The sequence below is a fragment of the Microcebus murinus genome, chromosome 2 (assembly GCF_040939455.1).
Source record: "Microcebus murinus isolate Inina chromosome 2, M.murinus_Inina_mat1.0, whole genome shotgun sequence".
NCBI classification, from domain to species: Eukaryota; Metazoa; Chordata; class Mammalia; order Primates; family Cheirogaleidae; genus Microcebus; species Microcebus murinus.
Genome location: NC_134105.1, coordinates 109,329,813 through 109,352,634, shown reverse-complemented (window position 1 = coordinate 109,352,634; position 22,822 = coordinate 109,329,813). Strand labels below are relative to the sequence as shown.

Genomic DNA, 22,822 nt, shown 5'->3' with positions numbered 1-22,822 from the left:
AGACCTAAGACCTGAAATATTGAAACTGCTACAAGGAAACATTGGACAAATGCTTCAGGACATTGATCTGGGCAGAGTTCTTGTGTAAGACTTCAAAAGCACAGGCAACCAAAGGAAAAATACACAATTTGGACCTCATCAAGCTAAACACACACACACACACACACACACACACACACACACACCAAAAAACAAAAAACAAAAATACTTCTGCCCAGCAAAGGAAACAGTCAGAAAAGTGAAGAGACAACCCAGGGAATGGGAGAAAATATATGCAAGCTGTCCATGTGACAAGGGTTAAAAACCAGAATGCATAAGGAGCTCAAACAACCCGATGGAACAACAAAACACAACCCAACAAACAAAAAAACAAAAAATGAGCAATTGGATTCAAAACTGGGCAAAAGCTCTGAACAGGCATTTTTCAAAAGAAGACATACAAATGGCCAACAGGTATATGAAAAAATGCTCAACGCCACTAAGGATCTGGGAGAGGCAAATTAAAACCATGATGTGATATATCATATGTCACCCCAGTTGAAATGGCTTATGTCCAAAAGATAGGCAATCACAGATGCTGGCCAGGATGTGGAGAAAGGGGAACCCTCCTGCATTGTTGGTGGTGGGACCGTAAATAAATCCAGAACAGTAGGGAGACTGCTCAAAAACCTGTAACTAGACCTCTGGTAGATCCAGCAATGCCACTACTGGGTTTGTATCCAAAGGAAAGGAAATCCACATGTCAAAGGCATTCCTGCCCTCACATGCGGTGTAGATATACACAATGGAATACTACTCCGCCATGGAAAAGGATCCAATCCTATCGTTTGCGGCAACATGGATACAGCTGGGGGTCATTGTGTTAAGTGAAATATGGCAGCCACAGAAAGACAAACATAGGTGTTTGTCACTCACATGTGGGAGCTAAAGAAGTTGATCATCTGGAGGTAGAGTCTGGGAAGAGTGTGAGGGGTTGGGGGGCAGGGGAGATGGAAGAGGGGCTGTTAGAGGGTACAGACAGTTACATAGAAGGAGTAAGTTCTGATTTCCCACAGCAGATTATAGAGGATATAGGTAATTACCAATGACGTGTATATTTCCACATAGCTAGAAGACAAGACCTGAAAGGTGTTCAACACGTGTCAGTAGCAATGATAAATAGTCAAGGTGATGGACGCCCTGACTGGATCCTTCCACATTCTATGCAGGTACCCCGTAAATATGCACAGATATCAAGAATCAATAAAAAACCATTTTTATTTTTAAAAAAGGTTTGGTTGTCACACCCTCACACCCCTACCTCCCCAACGCCTTGCCTGGATCCTCGGCTCCCACGACGTCCACACCCGTTCGCGGTCACAAGCCAGCGACACGCGTGGAGCCCGATCACCCGGCCGCGCTCGAGGCGGGACGCGCCGTGGGAAAGCCGGAGCGCTTGGCCGCCTGAGCGGTGACGTCACAGACCGCAGGCCTCGCGAGTGGCGGGACCGGTGGGCGCAGACGCCGCAGCGGGGAGAGCGGAAGTGGCGCGGGAGCCGCGAGGCTCCGCTTGGCGAGGGCAGCGCTGCTGGAGAGCGCTAGCCCGTCCGGGGGCCAGAAGCGAGAGGGTATGTGTGTTCGCGTAATGTGTGTGTGTGTGTGTGTGTGTGTGTGTGTGTGTGTGTGTGTGTGTGTGTGTGTGTGTGCGTGCGCGCGCGTATGCGTGGCGTGGTGTGTGTGTGTCTGCTGGCAGTCACGGAAGGGGAAAGGCTGTCGTGGCCAGTGGAGTCTGGGTCTGAGGAAGACTGGGAGCGAGGCGAGCACATGGCAAGGGAAGGGCAAAAGCTGAAGGCCTGAAGGTGGTGAGGGATGCTAAAAGGCTGCCTGCGCGGAGGGGTAGGTGCGAGGGCTCTGGCTGCAAGTGGTGGGCGCTGGAGAAGGGAGCCACTCCATTGGCCAAAATGGGAGGTGTGAAGGCCGCAGCGACAAACATCAAAAGTTCCCTGACCGGGAATCGAACCCGGGCCGCGGCGGTGAGAGCGCCGAATCCTAACCACTAGACCACCAGAGAGCGACGGCTCGTACTCTAAGCTTGGGCCTCCTTTAACCAACGCCACTGTCGTAAGGCCTGGGCGCTAACTTGGCGACCCGCTCGGGATTCGGTCTAAAACAAACACCAGGCGACCACCGCCCCCAGTAATCGGGGAGCCTGGCAGCGCTCCTCCTGCTTCCAGCACCGACCGTCCAATCCCCGAGCGCCTCCTTCCCCTCCACACACGCACGGAGCCCACAGGCCAAGACCCCGAGCCTGGACCTCCGCAAAAATGCCAGCCTACTGCGTTGGCCGGGAATCGAACCCGGGTCAACTGCTTGGAAGGCAGCTATGCTCACCACTATACCACCAACGCCGCTCGGTACGGGTGACTGTGGCACCCAGGCCCGAGCTGCTGTGAGCGCTCAGAACACACCCTGCGAGCCCGGCCCCGACGCCCGCCCCGCGACCTTGACCGGTCGTCCGGCACCCTGCTCACCACAGCGCTTCTCCACCAGGGACCCGGAGAGGCCACAGCCCGCACGCGCTGCACTCTCACCGGTACCCTCCCCTTGCCGACACCACCCTCCCCATTCCGCCCTCCCGCCCCCCAAGGGCCTCTGCCTCGCAGGGAGCCTATTACCACTCCCAGTTCGGGGGGCGACGCTCAACCGGAGCTGTGGGAGCGCGAGGAGGCCGCTCGGCTTAGGCGACCAAGAGGCGGCGAGGAGGAAGGGAAGGAGGTGGGGTGGGGGGTGGGGTTAAGGCAGCCAGGGTGCAGGGTGGCCCCTGGGGGAGGGCGAAAGGGGGATGTGGGATGGGGCCCATGCGGGCCAGGAACAACAGGGCATCCGGCAGGAGGGCCGAGAGAGGAGAAGAAGGGCCCTTGGGGGCAGGAGGCTGGGTCCCGCGTGGGGCCACTGGGATGGAGGCGGTGGCCAAAAATGGCTGCTGCGTCCCCATCAGGGGTCGACCACAGTCTCCTGAGTAACAGGCGGGGATACTCGCCACTATACTAACGAGGACGACCATGACGGTACTCGGGATGTCAGACTGCTCTGCGACTCTCCTACGCCTCGTCCCACCTTCCTCCCCCTGCCCACTGCAAGTGCAAGGCACGTGTCCGCCCCCCAACACACCGCACCCCCGCTGCCGCCGCGGCCTCACCTCCGACCCCACCCCCGTCGCCGAAGCCAACCTGCAGCGTCTCCCAACAAAGCACCCTCCGAGCCCACCCGGACGCAGAGCCGCACCGCGGCGTGTAGCCCGGTGCAGCGGAACCTCCCAGTGCGCCCTCCCTGCTGCCCCAGCGCGGGAATCGGGGGCTGCGCCTGGACCAAGAGGCGCGGGCGAGCGAGCCAGGCTGCGAGGGGGTGGAGGGCGCGCGCCGTGCCACAGCTCGCCAGCAAAGCCGCGGGTGGCGGCCGGCGGCAGGCTGGCCCAACGTGGCCCGGGTTGGGTCAGGGGTGACAGCGTGCCCGCCGGAGCAGAGTGAACCGCCCCTGCTCAAACCACTCCCCTTCTGACCGCGCGGCCGGTCGTTTGGGCACCGGGAAAGACGCGGGCCAAGGGCGCAGTGGTTCGCTACGCCTCCGAGCCGGGTAGGAGGGGGGCGGGGAGGCAGCCTTGTTCCCAGGGCCGCTGTTAGGATGGCTGAGCGGTCTAAGACGCTGTGTTTAGGTCGCAGCCGTCCCTGGCAGGCGTGGGTTCGAATCCCACTCCTGATAGGCCCACTTTTTGACGCCGGGTGCCGGGTTCCCCAGAAGCCGGGCCAAGCCAAGCCAAGCGCAACCCTTCAGCACCTTACCCTGTACCCTGCTTACTCGGCCTTCCCGCCTCGCGATCGCGCTCTCGCCCGCTCTCAGGACTCTCGCGCCCTGGACGCACGCCTCTCAAAGGCAGCAACTGCTCAGGCACATCCTTTCTTCCTGCTCCCGCGCTGGCGTCGCAAATACCTGAGTACCAGGAGCCAGCGCCCTCCACCCTCTGCCAATTCACATCAGGACAGAACCGCTCCCCGCCGACCCGCACCTGGACGCATAAGCACCTCGCTGTCCATCTTCCTCCATCTTCCACGCCTTTCTCCTCCGTCCGTCCCCCTGCCGCACCCGTCTCCGCTCCTCACCCCCTCCTCCCTGCAACACAGCCCGCTCCCGTTTGCACCGCCCCAGCCCAAGCGTTCCGCCTCGGGCCGTCCGCTGCGGAGAGCCCCCCGCACCGGTTCACCCTCCAGCTCCCGCCGCCAGGACGGCTGCACGCTCTCCGAGCCGCGCACTTCTGCAACCAGGGGCAACCACCGACATCCGTCCTGTCACCCACCCTCGCGGCACCCGCCTGGCGTCCGGGCGCGGGCCGGGCCTGTCCCTCTCCTGGCTTCCTCTGGCGACAGTGACAGCCCGTCCCGACGCCCTGGGCGACAGAGAAAGCGCAGGGCCGGGCGTACCCGCCGCTCTCCCTAAGCGCGCGCGCCCCAGCGCCCTCGACGGGACCCGCGCCTCTCCTACTGGCCGACCGTCGGCTTTCGGCTCCATCGGGCGCGCTCAAACGCAGATGATGCCCTGGGCAGGAGGTGGCCAACAGCCGGCGGCTACTGGCCAGTGGCGCCGTTGGAGCGTGTGTTGGCATTGGCCCTCTGTGCGTGGGCGGCTCAGTGGTAGAATTCTCTCCTACCACGCGGGAGACCTGGGTTCGATTCCCGATCTAGGAAGCCCGCTATCTCCTTTTGGCTCTGCAGCCCCAAAGGCCTGACGGCGGTCCACTCTGCCTCCTTCCACCCGAGACCAAGAGCGTGCCCTACACCAGCCCTGCCCGCCAGCACAACCTGCCTGCTCCTTCATCGCACCTCTCTCGGCATCCGGGAGAAACGGGTCTTCCCAGCACTCCTCTACCCAACCACCCATCAAACTTCTTTCTGGCTCAGCTCCTCCCCACTCCCGCCACACACCTACCTGGTCCCCAATCTCTTTATTGGCCTGGCCGCAGCCTCCGTCCGCACACGCACTTCACCTCAAGGAATACCACCGCCGCCACACGCTTGCGCTCGCCCGCCACACCTCTCCTCTTCGCGTTTCTCCGCATTGCTCCCTCTCTGCTCCCCGCACCCCGAGAAGCGTGTCGGGGCCGCCCAACCCGTAGCAAGGACAGCGAGTCTCTGAAGACTGGCGCACACAGCACATTCCCCTGGAGGGTCACACGGTCCTTAAATCACGCGTGTAAATTAAAAGGCACACGGACGAGATCGTCGCATCTGCGCGGTGCATATTCAGTGCGTGGCGCTCCTCCCCCGTGTGTCTCCCAGTCCGCCACGCACCACCCACCGCCACCCGGAACCCCGCCCGAACCCCAATACCCAGCGTTCGCCAGGGTCCTGCAGTTGCATATCTGTCCCTCGGGTCTCTTCTACTCTCAGCCCCAAACACTCACCTGAGACTCTGAATGTCTGTCCTGCTGAGGGTTATTTAGGTCTCGGGTCCAGTTGGATCCTCTACCCCTTTCGCACCTTGCCCACACCCGCTCTCTCGCTCTCAGCCTTACCCTTGCCTGCTCCCCACCAGCCTTCACCCCCAGCCTCCCTCGTTAGTCTGACCGTATGGCGGCCCAGCACCCCGATTTCGCCCGCTGGGCTCCCCTCTGACCGCACCGGCTTCCGTCTTGGATCTTGCCTGGGCCACAGCCCCCCCCCCACGCTGGCGATCTGCTTTTCCTGCCAGACTCGAGTCTCGCCCTCCCTGCACCACCTCCGACACTGCCCCCACCTTTCTTTGTCCCCTGACCCACCCGAACCCACCCACCCACCACAACCCGTCTACACTCACCCTGGGGCCAAGGGCGCCAACACACACACACAGACACACACACAGAGAAACACCGAGACCCACCTTCCCCGCACCTCTGTCTCACAGGTCCTGCTCTAACGACCCACGTCCCCCCTCTCCCGGCCTGCAGGCTCCGGAGACACCTGCCACCTTCCCCGCCACCTGAGATCTCGGGGTCCCACTTCCCCGGGGCGGCTGCAGAAGCCCCGCCTGACTGGCCAGCCCCACCCCGAGCCCCGTCCAGCGAGTCCCGAGCTCCACCCGGAGTGAAATATGGCAGCCACAGAAAGACGCATGTTCTCACTCACATGTGGGAGCTAAAGAAGTTGATCTCCTGGAGGTGGAGTCTGGGACGGGTGTGAGGGGTTGGGGGGCAGGGGAGAAGGAAGAGGGGCTGTTAGAGGGTACAGACAGTTACATAGAAGGAGTAAGTTCTGATTTCCCACAGCAGATTGTAGTGGATATAGGTAATTACCAATGACGTGTATATTTCCACATAGCTAGAAGACAAGACCTGAAAGGTGTTCAACACGTGTCAGTAGCAATGATAAATAGTCAAGGTGATGGACGCCCTGACTGGATCCTTCCACATTCTATGCAGGTACCCCATAAATATGCATAAATATCAAGAATCAATTAAAAATCATTTTTATTTTTCAAAAGGTTTGGTTGTCACACCCTCACACCCCTACCTCCCCAAAGCCTTGCCTGGATCCTCGGCTCCCACTACGTCCACACCCGTTCGCGGTCACAAGCCAGCGACACGCGTGGAGCCCGATCACCGGCCGCGCTCGAGGCGGGGCGCGCCGTGGGAAAGCCGGAGCGCTTGGCCGCCTGAGCGGTGACGTCACAGACCGCAGGCCTCGCGAGTGGCGGGACCGGTGGGCGCAGACGCCGCAGCGGGGAGAGCGGAAGTGGCGCGGGAGCCGCGAGGCTCCGCTTGGCGAGGGCAGCGCTGCTGGAGAGCGCTAGCCCGTCCGGGGCCCAGAAGCGAGTGGCTACGTGTGTTCGCTTAGTGTGTGTGTGTGTGTGTGTGTGTGTGTGTGTGTGTGTGTGTGCGCGCGCTAATGTGTGTGCGGGTGTATGCGTGGCGTGGCGTGGTGTGTGTGTGTCTGCTGGCAGCCTCTGTCGTGGCCAGTGGAGTCTGGGTCTGAGGGATATTGGGAGCGAGGCGAGCAGCGGGCAAAGGAGAGAGCAGAAGCTGAAGGCCTGAAGGTGGCGAGCGAGGCCAAAGGTCGGATGACCAAGGGGTAGGAGCAGGGGCTCGGGCTGCACGTGGTGGGCGCTGAAGAAGAGAGCCAATCTGTTGACCAAAAGGGGAGGCGTCAAGGCGCCGGCGCGAAAGAAGAACGGCTTCCCTGACCGGGAATCGAACCCGGGCCGTGGTGGTGGACGGCCTGAGCGCCACACTTGCGACTCATGGACCCAGCACCTGGGTCGCAAGCACTGGGCGCTACCTTGGCGCCCCACCCCGGCTTCGGTTTAGAACAAAGACCAGCCGCCCGTAGCCTCCCGCAATACGCGTGCCCCGGCAGCACCGTCCAAGCCCCGCTCTCCAACTTCCCCTCCATACTGGCACGCAGCCCACAGGCCAAGGCCCTGCTCCCGGACCTCCGCAAAATGACAACCTAGTGCGTTGGCCGGGAATCGAACCCGGGCCAACTGCTTGGAAGGCAGCTATGCTCACCACTATACCACCAACGCTGCTCGGCCGGGCCTGGGCGGTGGCGTCACCCGGTCCCCCGGCTGCCACCAGCGCGCCGCCGATTGCCCGGCACAGCCTAGCCCGATGCCCCTTCCGCCCTCAGCTTCCCCGCTGCCTAGAAGCCAGCCTAGGTCGCCGCGCACCCCACAGGAGCAAGCCCAAGAAGGTGATCCGGCCCTCCCGCGCGCCCGCCGGCAGCCAGACTCTCTCTGGTGGCGCTCGAGCTGCCTTGCTGCTCATGGGCCCTCGGCTCCGCGCCCGCCGCCCGCCCCGCGGGCTTGACCGGTCGTCCGGCACCCTGCTCAGCACAGCGCTTCTCCACCAGGGACCCTGCGAGGCCACAGCCCGCACGCGCTGGACACGCACCGGTACCCCCCCTTGCCGACACCACCCTCCCCATTCCTCCCTCTCGGTCTCTCACGGGCCTGCACGTCGCAGGGAGCCTATTACCACTCCCAGTTTGGGGGGCGACGCTCGACCGGAGCTGTGGGGGCGCGAGGAGGCCGCTCGGCTTAGGCGACCAAGAGGCCCTCGAGGAGGAAGGGAAGGGGGCGGGGTGGGGGTGGGGTCAAGGCAGCCAGGGTGCAGGGTGGCCCCTGGGGGAGGGCGAAAGAGGGATGTGGGATGGGGCCCATGCGGGCCAGCCACGAGAGGACTGGCGGCTGGAGGGCCGAGAGAGGAGAAGAGGGGCCCTTGGGGGCCAGAGGCTAGGTCCCGAATGGGACAGCGGGAACCGAGGCGGTGGCCGAAAACGACAGCTCGCTCCCAGTCGGGAATCGGAATCGAACCTCGATTACCCCGCGTGACAGACGGGGATGCTCACCACTATACTAACGAGGATGGTAGTGGCACCGACCAGGGTAGCAGACCCCTCTGCGACGCTCCAACGCGTGGTCCGACCTCTCTCCCTTAGACCATCCCAGGTACCCGGCACCTGCCCGCCCCCCGACACACCGCACTCCCGCCGCCGCGGCGGCCTCACCTCCGCACCCACCACGGTCGCGGAAGACAATATGCCGCGACTCCCAACAAAGCACCCTCCGAGCTTACCCGGACGCAGAGCGGCACCCTGACGTGTAGCCCGGTGCAGTGGAACCTCCCAGTGCGCCCTCCCTGCTGTCCCAGCGCGGGAATCGGGGGTTGCGCCTGGACCAAGAGGCGCGGGCGAGCGAGCAAGGTTGCCAGGAGGTGTAGGGAGCGCGCCGTGGGAAGCGCGGGAGCAGAGGAGCGGGTGGTGGCCGGCAGCAGGCTGACCCCACACGGCCCCGGCAGGCTCCGGGGTGGCGGCTGACCCCACACGGCCCCGGCAGGCTCCGGGGTGGCGGGGTGCACGCTGTAGCGGAGCGGCCGCGTATGCTCCCAACAACGCCCCTCTGACAGCGCGGCCCGTCCTTTGCGCACCGGGAAAGGCGCCGGCCAAGAGCGCCAGCGTTCTTGCCCTGTCGCAGGCAGGTGAGCTTTTCACGAAGTACCGGCGTCAGGATGGCCGAGCGGTCTAAGGCGCTGCGTTCAGGTCGCAGTCTCCCCTGGAGGCGTGGGTTCGAATCCCACTCCTGACAAGCCCACTTTTTATCCCGCCGCCAGTCGGATGCCCAGTCCCCCAGGACCCGGAGAAAGCCCACCGCAACCCTTCACCACCTTACCCTGTACCCTGCTTACTCTGCCTTCCCGCCACCCGGACACGCTCCCGCCCGCTCTCAAGACTCCCGCGCCCTGGACGCACGCCTCTCAAAGGCAGCAACGGCTCAGGCACATCCCTTCGTCCTGCTCACGCGCTGGCCTCGCAGAAATACCCGAGTACCAGGAGCCAGCGCCCTCCACCCTCTGCCAATTCACATCCGGACAGACCCGATCCCCGACTACGCGCACATCCCTCTGACGGGCCCGCACCTGGACGCGTCTGCACCTCGCTGTTCATCTTCCTCGGTCGTCCACGCCTTTCTCCTCCGCCCGTCCCCTGCCGCACCCCTGTGCGCCCCGCGCCCCCGCGCCCCTCCTCCCTGCAACACAGCCGGCCACGTTTGCACCGCCCCAGCCCAAGCGTTCCGCCCCGGGCCGTCCGCTGCGGAGAGCCCCCCGCGCCGGTTCACCCTGCAGCTCCCGCCGCCAGGACGGCTGCACGCTCTCCGAGCCGCGCACTTCTGCAACCAGGGGCAACCACCGACATCCGTCCTGTCCACCCACCCTCTCGGCACCCGCCTGGCGTCCGGGCCGGGCCCGGGCCGGTCCCTCTCCTGGCTTCCTCTGGCGACACGGACAGCCCGTCCCGACGCCCTGGGCGACAGAGAAAGCGCAGGGCCGGGCGTACCCGCCGCTCTCCCTAAGCGCGCGCCCGAGCACCCTCTACGGGACCCGCGCCTCTCCTACTGGCCGACCGTCGGCTCCTGGCCCCATCGGGCGCGCTCAAATGCAAATGATGCGCAGGGCAGGTGGTGGTCAGGGGCGGGCGGCTGGTGCTCAGCACCGCAGTGGGAGCCTCTTTTGCCCCACAGACACAGTGCATGGGTGGTTCAGTGGTAGAATTCTCGCCTGCCACGCGGGAGGCCCGGGTTCGATTCCCGGCCCATGCAGCCCGCTGTTTCCTTTTAGTTCTGCAGCCCCGAAGGCCTGGCGGCGCTCCACTCTGCCTCTTTCCACCCAAGACACGAACGCTCCTCCTAAACCGGCTGAGCCCGCCAGCACAAACCGCCTCTGCCTGGTCCCAGCACCCCTCTTCCCCGCCCAGTGAAAGCGGTCTTCCACGCACTGCCCTACCCACCCGCCCACCCGACACCTATCCAGCTCAGCTCAGCCTGGCTCCCGCCACACACCTACCTGGTCCCTATTCTCTTCTTTGGCCGCCTCCGTCCGCACACGCACTCACCTCAAGGAATACCACCGGGTGCCACACGCTTGCGCTCGCCCGCCACACCTCTCCTCTTCGCGTTTCTCCGCATTGCTCGATCTCTGGCTCCCCGAAGCGAGTCTCGGAAGACTGGCGCACACAGCACATTCCCCTGGAGGGTCACACGGTCCTTAAACCACGCGAGTAAATTCAAAGGCACACGGACGAGATCGTCGCATCTGCGCGGTGCATATTCAGTGCGTGGCGCTCCTCCCCGGTGTGTCTCCCAGTCCGCCACGCACCACCCACCGCCACCGGGAACCCCGCCCGAACCCCAATACCCAGCATTCGCCAGGGTCCTGCAGTTGCATATCTGTCCCTCGGGTCTCTTCTACTCTCAGCCCCAAACACTCACCTGAGACTCTGAATGTCTGTCCTGATGAGGGTTATTTAGGTCTCGGGTCCAGTTGGATCCTCTCCCCCTCTCGCACCTTGCCCACACCCGCTCTCTCGCTCTCAGCCTTACCCTTGCCTGCTCCCCACCAGCCTTCACCCCCAGCCTCCCTCATTAGTCTGACCCTATGGCGGCCCAGCACCCTGATCTCGCCCGCTCGGGTCCCCTCTGACTGCCCCGGCGTCCGTCTTGGATCTTGCCTGGGCCACAGCCTCCTTGCACACGCTGGGGATCTGCTGTTCCTGCCAGACTCGAGTCTCACCCTCCCTCCACCACCTCTGACACTGTCCCCACGTCTCCTTCTCTCCTGACGGACCCCAACCAACCCACCAACCACAACCCACCCACCCACCTCTGTACACCCATCCCAGGCCGTCCGGTGACAACACTCACACAGAGAAACACACACACACAGACACACACACAGAAACACGGAGACCCACCTTCCACGCGCCTCCGTCTCACACGTTTTGCTCTAACAACCAGAGTCCCCCCTCTCCCAGCCTCCCCCCTCTCCCGGCCTCCCAAAGGCTCCAGAGACACTTGCCACCTGCCCGGCCATCGGAGATCTCACGGGCCACTCCCCACTGGGTCTGCAGAAGCCCCGCCTGACTGGCCAGCTGCACCCGCAGCCTCGACCAGCGAGTCCCGAGCTCCACTCGGGCACCCTGGCCTCCTTCTCCCCCCCACACCGTGTTCCCCACCCACAGCCCCGGCACACCGCTACTCCCCGCACTGTGGGCTGGCGTTCCTCTCCTTTTTGGTGTCATGTCCTTTGCCCTGGGCTGCGTGTGGTGCCACCCATGGGAAGGGACACCCGCGTCCATCCCTGCCACCCACTCATACACATCCACAACACACTTGCGAGAGAACCTCCCCCGATGACCACAAGCTCCCCTGTCTGGACAGGGGCTCCTCTCCCCACGTGATACCGAGGCCTCAGGGTCCCCTGCGACAGGTATGTCGCAGATTAGTGCAGTAAGTTGGACGTCAGCTGGACCTGCCAATGAAATTCTGGCATGCAGTGGACTGAGCCCTGCAGTGTGCTTTGGGAGCAGCCACAGAATGAGACGGATAGACAGGGCGACTGGCGACGGGTGGAGAGCCAGGAAGTAGACAACAGGTCATGCGAGAAGAGGAAATGATCAGAGAGGAAATCGAGACACCAGGACTAGGGGCGCTCTCGCTTTGTCCCTTGCCGTTTGGAGACCAGATGGAAAGCGTGGGAACGAAACGCCCATGGGATGCCGGCTAGATGGCTCTCTGGACAAGCATCTCCCCACGCCTGAGCCGGTGGGCCAGGCCATGCAACTTTTCCAACCCGCTGAGAGTCTCAACGCTTCCGCCTCCTCTGCCCAGTAAGTCTAGCGAGGAGGACCTCTCGAGCTTCATTTTCATATCCAGAACACACAAAGCAACCCAGACAACGCGACAGCCAACACCACAAAAAATTGCGTTGAAACAGGAGCAAAGCTCATGAGTACACACTTCTCCAAAGAATACAGATGAATGGCCCACAGGTATGTGAAAAAATGCTCAACGTCCCTCATCATCTAGGAAATGCCCAACAAAACCACAATGAGCTCCCATCTGCACCCAGTCAGAATGGCTAGTACTTAAAAGACCAAAAGTAACAGGTGCTGGCGGGGATGGGGAGAAAAGGGAATCTCTTACACACTGTTGGTGGGAATGTCAATCCCCACAGATGTGGGACGGGGAAATCCCAAAATTTGTATGGAACCACTTATAAAAAGAAAAAGAAAGGGAAAGACCAGGAATGGCCAAAGCAATCCTGAGCACAAAGAACACAGCTGGAGGCATCCCACTACCCGACCTGCAACTGTACAGCAAAGCCATAGGAACCAAAACATGATGGGACTGGTATGAAAGCAGACATGTAGACCAATGGAACAGAATAGAGAACCCTTACATAAACCAGGCATTTACAACCAAGACACCTTGGTGCCAAGACATGCAATGGGCAAAGGACAGGCTTCTCTATAACCAGTGTGAGGGAAAACTGGACATCTATTAATATTTGCAGAAAAAGGAGCCTAGACCCCTATATCTCACTGTATGCAGAAATCAAATAAAAATGGATTAAAGGCTTAGACCTAGGACATGCTACTTAGAAACTGCTAGAAGGAAACATTGGACAAATGCCTCAGGACATTGATCTGGGCAGAGTGCTTGTGTAAGACCTCAAAAGCACAGACATCCAAAGCAAAAACAGACAATTGGGACCGCATCAAGCTAAATACACACATACACTCAGACACACACACACACACACACACACACAAACAAACAAAACAAAAGAAAACAACGAAAATGCTTCTTCCCAGCAAAGGAAACAGTCAGAAAAGTGAAGAGACAACCTAGGGAATGGGAGAAAATATATGCAAGCTGTCCATCTGAGAAGAAAATATATGCAAGCATCCAAACTTAGAGTCCAGTGGGGAAGACAATGTTAAACAATTACCAAAATAATTATTTCTTACAATTAAAGGAAGAATGAAAAGTATGGTCTGTGAGAACATTAAAGAGAGGACCTGGTCCTAGTTAAAACCCAGAATGCATAAGGAGCTCAAACAACCCAATGGGACAACAAAACACAACCCAACAAACAAAAAAACAAAAATGAGCAATCCGATTCAAAACTGGGCAAAAGATCTGAACAGGCGTTTCTGAAAAGAAGACATATAAATGGCATACAGGTATATGAAAAAATACTGAATTCCACTATGGATCGAGGAGAGGCAAATCAAAACCACGGTGTGGTATACCATCTGTCATCCCAGTTGAAACGGCTTACATCCAAAAGACAGGCAATGACAGATGCTGGCCAGGATATGGAGAAAGGAGAACCCTCCTGCATTGTAAGTGGTGGGACCACAAATGAGTCCAGAACAGCAGGGGGAATGCTCAAAGTCCTACAACTAGGCTTTACATAGATCCAGCAGTCCCACTACTGGGTCTGTATCCAAAGGAACAGAAATCCATACCTCAAGGGAATACCTGTGCTCCCATGTTTACCACAGCACAATTCACCATAGCGAAACCATGGAATCGACCTAAGTGCCTATCAACGGGTGAATGGATAAACAAAATGGGGTGAGGATATACAAAATGGAATACTACTCAGCCATGGAAAAGGATGGAATCCTATCATTTGCAGCAACATGGCTACAGCTGGAGGTCATTGTGTAAGTGAAATATGCCAGCCACAGAAAGACAAACATGCGTGTTCTCACTATTATATGGGAGCTAAAGAAGTTGATCTCTTGGAGGTAGAGTCTCGGAAGGGTGAGAGGGGGTGGGGGGGCATAGGGTGTGAGGAGGGATGCGGGGGTGGGAGGCAGGGGAGAAGGCAGGGGGGTTGTTAAAGGGTACAGACAGTTACATAGAAGGAGTAAGTTCTGATGTCCCACAGCAGATCATAGTGAATATAGGTAATTACTGTATAGGTAATGACATATATCAACATGGTAGAAGACAAGACCTGAAAGGTGTTCAACACATATCAGTACCAATGATAAATAGTCAAAGTGATGGAAGCCCTGACTAAATCCTTCCACATTCTATGCAGGTACCCCATAAATATGCACAAATATCATGGATCAACACAAAACCATTTTCATTTTTCAAAAAGATTGGTTGTCACACCACTGCCTCCCCAACGCCTTGCCTGGAGCTAGGCTCTGACGACGTCCACACCCGTTCACAGTCAGAAGCCACCGACACACGTGGAGCCCAATCACCGGCCATGCTCGAGGCCGGACCCACCGGGGGAAAGCCAGAGCGCTTGACCACCTGAGTGGTGACATCACAGACCACAGGCCCTCCCGAGTGGCATAGATGGACCGGTGGGCATAGATGCCGTAGCAGGGAGAGCGGAAGTGGCCGGTGAGCCATGAGGCTCCGCTTGGCAAAAGCAGTGCTGCTGGAGAGTGCTAGCCGGTTCAGGGGGCCAGAAGCAAGTGGCTACGTGTGTTTGCGTAATGTGTGTGTGTGTGTCTGCGCGCGCACGCGCGCATATGCATGGCATGGTGTTTGTGTGTCTGCTGGCAGCCACAGGAGGAGAAAGGCTGTCGTGGCCAGTGGAGTTTGTGTCTGAGGAAGACTGGGAGCGAGGCGAGCAAGGGAGAGGGCAGAAACTGAAGGCCTGAAGGTGGCGAGCCACGCCAAAAGGCCGGATGGCAAGAGGGGTAGGCGTGAGGGCTCTGGCTGAAGATATAACACAACATAACACAACCCAAACAACACAAAAACAAAAATGAGCAATCTGATTCAAAACTGGGCAAAAGATCTGAACAGGCATTTCTCAGAAGCGATCACGTCTGTTGGCCAAAAGGGGAGGTGTGAAGGTGGTAGCAAGGTCCAGAGGCAGTGGGAAAGGAGGAAGCCTTCCCTGACCGGGAATCGAAACCAGACCGTGGCGGTGAGAGCGCTGAATCCTAACCACTAGTACAAGGGTGTCGTGGCCTGTTTACAGGACGGAGGATGAACACAGAACATAAAACACAAACGCAGAACACAGAGAAAAAATGCAGACACACATACAGACGGTTGACTCGAGTAATAATACACTGGGTCAGTTTTATTTTTATACTCTAAAAGATTAAAGTTAGTTCCTTGTACGTAACCACTCAGGCGTGGCAGCGATAACCATAAATTCCAGAACCCGTAGCCTTAGGGAAGCAGATATCCTGACTCAGAATTTCAAGGTGGTTGCTCTAGGCACTAGGCATAGATAAAGGACCCAGATTAGCAAGGATGGGCAAGGTGAGCCACAGGGGGCATTTCTCATCCCCAGCTTCCCTTAGGGTGACCCCCTAAGATCTTCAGCTGAACCCCAGCAGCTGTGCATGGCTTAGGTTGCCCCTCCCTTGAGGGATCTTACCCGTCATTGACTAACCAGCCATCTTATGGGGTGTTTATCATGTGGCCTCCAGACTCCCAATGCCGTGGGGCGGAGCTGCTCTTGCTAGTTGCAGCTCAGGTCCTTTGTTATGCCTCTAGGCAACACCTTTGTTTATCACAGGGAGCCTGTCCAGAACACATTACTTTCAAACACTCTGGGAAAAACACCTACATTACTCACTAACTTTAATTCTTAAACTAGGAAAATATATGTCAGTTCCCTACAATTGATATGTGTTGAATATCTTTCAGGTCTTGTCTTCTAGCTATGTTGAAATATACGCCTCATTGGTAATTACCTATATCCACTACAATCTGCTGTGGGACATCAGAACTTATTCCTTCTATGTAACTGTCTGTACCCTTTAACAAACCCCCTTCCTTCTCCCCTGCCTCCCACCCCCGCATCCCTCCTCACACCCCATGCCCCACTCTGCTCGAACTCTTCCCAGACTCCACCTCCAGGAGATCAACTTCTTTAGCTCCCACATATGAGTAAGAACACGCATGTTTGTCTTTCTGTGGCTGGCATATTTCACTTAACACAATGACCTCCAGCTGTAGCCATGTTGCTGCAAACAATAGGATTCCATCCTTTTCCATGGCTGAATAGTATTTCATTGTGTATATCTGCACCTCGTTTTGTTTATCCATTCACCTGTTGATGGGCACTTAGGTCGATTCCATGGTTTTGCTATGGTGAATAGTGCTGAAGTAAATGTGGGAGAGCAGGTATCCCTTTGAGGTATGGATTTTTGTTCCTTTGGATACAGACCCAGTAGTGGGATTGCTGGATCTATGGAAAGCCTAGTTGTAGGACTTTGAGCATTATCTCTGCTGTTCTGGACTTATTTGTGGTCCCACCACCAACATTGCAGAAGGGTTCCCCTTTCTCCACATCCTGGCCAGTATCTGTCATTGCTTGTCTTTTGGATGTAAGCTATTTCAACTGAGGTGACAGATGATATATCACATCGTGGTTTTGATTTGCCTCTCCCAGATGCTTAGTGGCTTTCAGCATGTTTTCACATACCTATTGGCCATTTGTTTGTCTTCTTCTGAGAAATGCCTGTTCAGATCTTTTGCCCAGTTTTGAATAAGATTGCTCATTTTTGTTTTTGTGTTGGTTGGGTTGTGTTATGTTGTGCCATCGGGTTGTTTGAGCTCCTTATGCATTCTGGGTTTTAACCCCTTGTCTGATGGACAGCTTGTAAATATTTTCTCCCATTCCCTGGGTTGTCTCTTCACTTTTCTGACTGTTTCCTTTACTGGGCAGAAGTATTCTTCTTGTTTTCTTGTGTGTGTGTGTGTGTGTGTGTGTGTGTAGCTTGATGTGGTCCCAATTGTCTATTTTTGCTTTGGTTTCCTGTGCTTTTGAGGTCTTACACAAGAACTCTCTGCCAAGATCAATGTCCTGAATCATCTGTCCAATGTTTCCTTCTAGCAGTTTCAAAGTTTCAGGTCTTAGGTCTAAGCCTTTAATCCATTTTCATTTGATTTCGGCACACATTGAGACATAGGGGCCTAGTCTCCTTTTTCTGCAAATATTAATATATGTCCACTTTTCCCCCACACCGGTTATTGAGGAGACTGTCCTTTGCCCATTGTATTCTCTTGGCACCGTGGTCGAAGGTGCCTTCGTTGTCAATGCCTGGATCTATGTATGGGTTCTCTACTCTGTTCCATTGGTCTACATGTCTGTTTTTATACCGGCGCCTCCTGTTTTGGTTCCTATAGCTTTGCAGTACAATTGCAAGTCAGGTACAGTTGCACTGCCTCCAGCTGAGTTCTCTGTGCAAAGGATTGCTTTGGCCGTTTCTGGTATTTTTCCTTTTTTCTCTTTATAAGTGGTCCCATAGGAATTTTGGTATTCCCTTTTCCTCCGTTTCTGTGGGGATTGACATTCCCACCAACAGTGTGTAAGAGATTCCCTGTTCTCTGCATACCTGTCAGCACCTGTTACTTTTGGTCTTTTAAGTACTAGCCATTCTGACCGGGTGCAGATGAGAGCTCATTCTGGTTTTATTTGGCATTTCCCCGATGATGAGAGACGTTGAGCATTTTTTCATGTACCTGTTGGCCATTTCGTCTGTCTTCTTTCTAGACGTGTGTACTCCTGAGCTTTGCTCCCGTTTAACAGGACTTTTTGTGGGGCTGGCTGTCGCGTTGTCTGGGTTGCTTTGTGTGTTCTGGATATGAAAATGAAGCTTGAGAGGTCTGCCTCGCTAGACCCAATCGACAGAAGAGGCGGAAGGGTGGAGACTCTCTGAGGGTTGGGAAAGCAGCACAGCAAGGCGGACCGGCGCTGGTGTGGGGAGAGGCGTGTCGGGAGAGACGTCTAGCCGATGCGGTTGTGCAGGAGCAGCTGCGCCGGGCTTGCTCCTGTGGGGGCGCGCGGCGACCTAGGCTGGCACCTAGGCGGCTGGGAGCTGAGGGCGGGAGGGGCATCGCGGCCGGGCTTCGCCTGGCCTCGGTGACACGCTCGTGACAGCCCGGGCCCAGCGGCGTTGGTGGTATAGTGGTGAGCATAGCTGCCTTCCAAGCAGTTGACCCGGGTTCGATTCCCGGCCAACGCACTACGTCGACCTTTTGCAGAGGTCCAGGCGCGGGGCCTTGGCCTGTGGGCTGCATGACAGTGTGGAGGGGAAGGAGGCCGGCGGAGCTTGGAGGGTGCTGCAAGCAGCAGGAGCGCTGCCAGGGCACGCCGATTGCCGAAGATTGGGGGCGGCTCGTCTTTGTTTTAAACCGAAGCCGGGGCATGGCGCCAAGGTAATGCCCGCGCTTCGGACGGAGGCGCTGGTTCCAGTAGTCCAAAGTATAATGTAGATTGTCGCTCCCTGGTGGTCTAGTGGTTAGGATTCGGCGCTCTCACCGCCGCGGCCCGGGTTCGATTCCCGGTCAGGGAAGCTTTTTCTCCCTGCTACCTCGCGTTTTAGCCAACAGACTTGATCGCTTCTCCAGCGCCCACCACTTGTAGCTCGAGCCCATCCGGCCAAAAGGCCTCGCTCGTCGCCTTCAGCTTCTGCCCTTCCCTTGCCCGACGCTCGCCTCGCTCCCAGTCTCCCTCAGACCCAGACTCCACTGGCCACGACAGCCTTTCTCCTGCCGTGGCTGCCAGCAGACACACAAACACCATGCCAGGCACAGGCGCGCACGAGCCCGCGCGCGCACACACACTAAGCGAACACACGTAGCCACTCACTTCTGGCCCCCGGACGGGCTAGCGCTCTCCAGCAGCGCTGCCCTCGCCAAGCGGAGCCTCGCGGCCCCCGGGCCACTTCCGCTCTCCCCGCTGCGGCGTCTGCGCCCACCGGTCCCGCCACTCGCGAGGCCTGCGGTCTGTGACGTCACCGCTCAGGCGGCCAAGCGCTCCGGCTTTCCCACGGCGCGTCCCGCCTCGAGCGGGTGATCGGGCTTCACGCGTGTCGGTGGCCTGTGACCGCGAACGGGTGTGGACGTCGTGGGAGCCGAGGATCCAGGCAAGGCGTTGGGGAGGTAGGGGTGTGAGGGTGTGACAACCAAACCTTTTGAAAAATAAAATGTTTTTTTATTGATTCTTGATATCTGTGCATATTTATGGGGTACCTGCATAGAATGTGGAAGGATCCAGTCAGGGCGTCCATCACCTTGACTATTTATCATTGCTACTGACACGTGTTGAACACCTTTCAGGTCTTGTCTTCTAGCTATGTGGAAATATACACGTCATTGGTAATTACCTATATCCACTACGATCTGCTGTGGGAAATCAGAGCTTACTCCTTCTATCTGTCTGTACCATTTTACAACCCCCCTTCTCCCCGACCTCCAACACCCCACCTCCCTCCTCAAACCCCATGCCCAACCCCCTCCCACTCTTCCCAGACTCCACCTCCAGGAAATCAACTACTTTAGTTCCCACAGATGAGTGAGAACACGCATGTTTGTCTTTCTGTGGCTGGCATATTTCACTTAACACAATGACCTCCAGCTGTAGCCATGTTGCTGCAAACGATAGGATTCCCATCCTTTTCCATGGCTGAATAGTATTTCATTGTGTATATCTACACCCCATTTTTTTTATCCATTCACCTGTTGATGGGCACTTAGGTCGATTCCGTGGTTTCCCTATGACGAATTGTGCTGCAGTAAACATGGGGGCGCAGGTATCCCTTTGAGGTATGGATTTCCTTTCCTTTGGATACAGACCCAGTAGTGGGATTGCTGGATCTATGAGAGGTCTGGTTGTAAGACTTTGAGCATTCTCTCTGCTGTTCTGGACTCATTTGTGGTCCCACCACCAACATTGCAGGAGGGTTCCCCTTTCTCCACATCCTGGCCAGTATCTGTCCTTGCCTGTCTTTTGGATGTAAGCTATTTCAACTGAGGTGACAGATGATATATCACATCGTGGTTTTGATTTGCCTCTCCCCGATGCTTAGTGGCGTTGAGCATTTTTTCATATACTTGTCTGCCATTTGTTTGTCTTCTTTTGAGAAATGCCTGTTCAGATCGTTTGCCCAGTTGAATTGGATTGCTTTCTTTTGCTTTTGTGTTTGTTGGGTTGTGTTTTGTTTTGTTATTGGGTTGAGCTCCTTATGCATTCTGGGTTTTAACCCCTTGTCTGATGGACAGCTTCCAAGTATTTTATCCCATTCCCTGGGTTGTCTCTTCAAACTGTTTCATTTGCTGGGCAGAAGTATTCTTCTTGTTTTCTTGTGTGTGTGTGTGTGTGTGTGTGTGTGTGTGTGTAGTTTGATGTGGTCCCAATTGTCTATTTTTGCTTTGGTGTCCTGTGCTTTTGAGGTCTTACACAAGAACTCTCTGCCAAGATCAATGTCCTGAATCATCTATCCAATGTTTCTTTCTAGCAGTTTCAAAGTTTCAGGTCTTAGGTCTAAGCCTTTAATCCATTTTGCTTTGATTTCTGCCTACACTGAGATATAGGGATCTAGTCTTCTTCTTCTGCAAATATTAATAAATGTCCAGTGATCCCTCACACCAATTATTGAGGAGACTGTCCTTTGCCATTGTATTCTCTTGGCACCGTGGTCGAAGGTGCCTTCATTGTAAATGCCTGGATTTATGTATGGGTTCTCTACTCTGTTCCATTGCTCTATATGTCTGCTTTCATACCAGTCCCATCCTGTTTTGGTTCCCATAGCTTTGCAGTACATTTGCAAGTCGGGCACAGTTGCACTGCCTCCAGCAGTGTTCTTTGTGCTCTGTATTGCTTTGGCTGGTCCTGGTCTTTTTCCTTTTTTCTCTTTATAAGTGGTTCCATACGAATTTTGTTATTCCCCCCATCACCACCATTTCTGTGGGGATTGACATTCCCACCAACAGTGTGTAAGAGATTCCCTTTTCTCGGCATCCCAGCAAGCACCTGTTAGTTTTGGTCTTTTAAGTACTAGCCATTCTGACCGGGTGCAGTTGAGAGCTCATTGTGGTTTTGTCTGTCATTTCCTAGATAATGAGGGACGTGGAGCATTTTTTCACATACCTGTGGGCCATTCATCTGTCTTCTTTGGAGAAGTGTGTACTCATGAGCATTGTTCCCGTATTAACGAGATTTTTTTGTGGTGTTGGCTGTCGAGTTATCTGGGTTGCTTTGTGAGTTTTGGATGTGAAAATGAAGCCTGAGAGGTCCGCCTCGCTAGACCTACTTGGCAGAGGAGGCGGAAGCGTGGAGTCCAAGGAGCCGGGTGGGAAAGCCACACGGCCACGCTGACCGGTGGGGGCGTGGGGAGATGCGTGTCGGGAGAGACCTCTAGCCGGCATCCGATGAGCATTTCGTTTGCAACACTCTCCATCTGGTCTCTGAATGGCAAGGAACATAGCGAGAGCGCCCCTAGTCCCAGCGCCTCGATGTCGTTTCTGATCGTTTCCTCTTCCCACCTTATCTGCTGTCTACTCCCCTGCTCTCCACCCGCAGCCCATCGCCCTGTCTATCCGTCTCATTCTGTGGCTGCTCCCAAAGCACACCGCAGGGCTCAGTCCATTGCATGCCAGAACTTCATTGGCAGGTCCAGCTGACGTCCAACGTACTGCACTAATCTGCGACATACCTGTCACAGGGGACCTTGAGGCCTCGGTATCAGGTGGGGAGAGGAGCCCCTGTTGGGACAGGGGAGCTTGCGGTCATTGGGGGAGGTTCCCTCACGAGTGTGTTGTGGGTGGGTGTGAGTGGGTGGCAGGGATGTACAGGGTGTCCCTTCCCGTGGGTGGCATCTCACGCAGCCCAGGGCAAAGGACATGACACCAAAAAGGAGAGGGACGCCGGCCCACAGTGCGGGGAGTAGCGGTGTGCTGGGGCTGTGGGTGGGGAGCTCGGTGTGAGTGTGGGGGAAGAAGGAGGCCAGGGTGCCCGGGTGGAGCTCGAGACTCGCTGGTGGGGGCTGGGGGCTGCGGCTGGCCAGTCAGGCGGGGCTTCTGCAGACCCGGTGGGGAGTGGGCCCTCGTGATCTCGGGTGGCGGGGGAGGTGGCAGGTGTCTCCGGAGCTTGTGGGAGGCTGGAAGAGGGGGGACTCGGGTCATTAGAGCAGGATGTGTGAGACAGAGGCGCAGGGAAGGTGGGTCTCAGTGTTTGTGTGTGTGTGTGTTTCTTGTTTGTGTGTTGGCGCCCCAGGGCTGGGGTTGGGTGTAGAGGGGTGGGTGGGTTGATTGGGGTGGGTTGGGGGAGAAGGAGACGTGTGGGCAGTGACGGAGGTGGCGGAGGGAGGGTGAGACTCGAGTCTGGCAGGAACAGCAGATTGCCAGTGTGTGCAAGGAGGCTGTGGTCCAGGGAAGGTCCAAGATGGAAGCAGGTGGAGTCAGAGGGGACCCCCGTTGGAGAGATCGGGGTGCTGGGCCGCCATAGGGTCAGACTAACGGGGGAGGCTGGGGGTGACGGCTGATGGGGAGCAGGCAAGGGTAAGGCTGAGAGCGAGAGAGAGCGGGCGTGGGCAAGGTGAGAAAGGGGTAGAGGATCCAACTGGACCCGAGACCTAAATAACCCCTCATCAGGACAGACATTTGGGGCTGAGAGTAGAAAAGACCCGAGGGACAGATATGCAAGTGCTGGACTCTGGCGAACGCTGCGGGTGGGGGTTATGGCGGGGTTCTCGGTGGC

General features: G+C 57.1%; 7 non-coding genes across 7 annotated transcripts; 4 read left to right on the top strand and 3 right to left on the bottom strand.

Annotated features, from left to right (window-relative positions):
* Nucleotides 1–1,978: 1,978 nt before the first annotated feature.
* On the bottom strand, nt 1,979–2,050 carry TRNAE-CUC (transfer RNA glutamic acid (anticodon CUC)). The gene has a single exon. It is a non-coding gene; the product is annotated as a tRNA-Glu (tRNA).
* Nucleotides 2,051–2,315: 265 nt separating this feature from the next.
* On the bottom strand, nt 2,316–2,387 carry TRNAG-UCC (transfer RNA glycine (anticodon UCC)). The gene has a single exon. It is a non-coding gene; the product is annotated as a tRNA-Gly (tRNA).
* Nucleotides 2,388–7,458: 5,071 nt separating this feature from the next.
* Nucleotides 7,459–7,530, bottom strand: TRNAG-UCC (transfer RNA glycine (anticodon UCC)). Its single transcript has one exon. It is a non-coding gene; the product is annotated as a tRNA-Gly (tRNA).
* A 1,477-nt stretch (nt 7,531–9,007) lies between these two features.
* Nucleotides 9,008–9,090, top strand: TRNAL-CAG (transfer RNA leucine (anticodon CAG)). The gene has a single exon. It is a non-coding gene; the product is annotated as a tRNA-Leu (tRNA).
* A 940-nt stretch (nt 9,091–10,030) lies between these two features.
* TRNAG-GCC (transfer RNA glycine (anticodon GCC)) lies at nt 10,031–10,101 on the top strand. The gene has a single exon. It is a non-coding gene; the product is annotated as a tRNA-Gly (tRNA).
* An 8,135-nt stretch (nt 10,102–18,236) lies between these two features.
* On the top strand, nt 18,237–18,308 carry TRNAG-UCC (transfer RNA glycine (anticodon UCC)). Its single transcript has one exon. It is a non-coding gene; the product is annotated as a tRNA-Gly (tRNA).
* Nucleotides 18,309–18,566: 258 nt separating this feature from the next.
* TRNAE-CUC (transfer RNA glutamic acid (anticodon CUC)) lies at nt 18,567–18,638 on the top strand. Its single transcript has one exon. It is a non-coding gene; the product is annotated as a tRNA-Glu (tRNA).
* The last annotated feature ends 4,184 nt before the right edge of the window (nt 18,639–22,822 follow it).